This window comes from Fukomys damarensis, unplaced genomic scaffold, assembly GCF_012274545.1.
Source record: "Fukomys damarensis isolate Sample0158 unplaced genomic scaffold, DMR_v1.0_HiC HiC_scaffold_37, whole genome shotgun sequence".
Lineage (NCBI taxonomy): Eukaryota > Metazoa > Chordata > Mammalia > Rodentia > Bathyergidae > Fukomys > Fukomys damarensis.
This window is the reverse complement of record NW_022900949.1, coordinates 2,303,388-2,303,644: the sequence shown is the minus strand read 5'-3', so window position 1 is coordinate 2,303,644 and position 257 is coordinate 2,303,388.

The following is a 257-nucleotide window of genomic DNA, read 5'->3' as shown; positions in this document are numbered from 1 at the left end:
GGAGCGCTTTCTCTGGCTCGCTGTCCCTCTCCGCCTCTCCCGTTTCTCTCTCTCTTTTTGCGGGCGGTGGGGGTCCCTTTCCGACTTCCCGTTTCTCCGTTCCCTTCGGTCTCCCTCGCTGCCGCTCGGTCGGGTCTCCGCCTCTCCGTCCCCGTCCTCCCGGCTCCGGCCCGTTTGCTGCAGTCTCCTGGCGCACGGATAACCTTGCTGCCGCGCGCCCAGCTCCGCTCCCCGCCCCCTCCGAGCCAGGCCGAGAG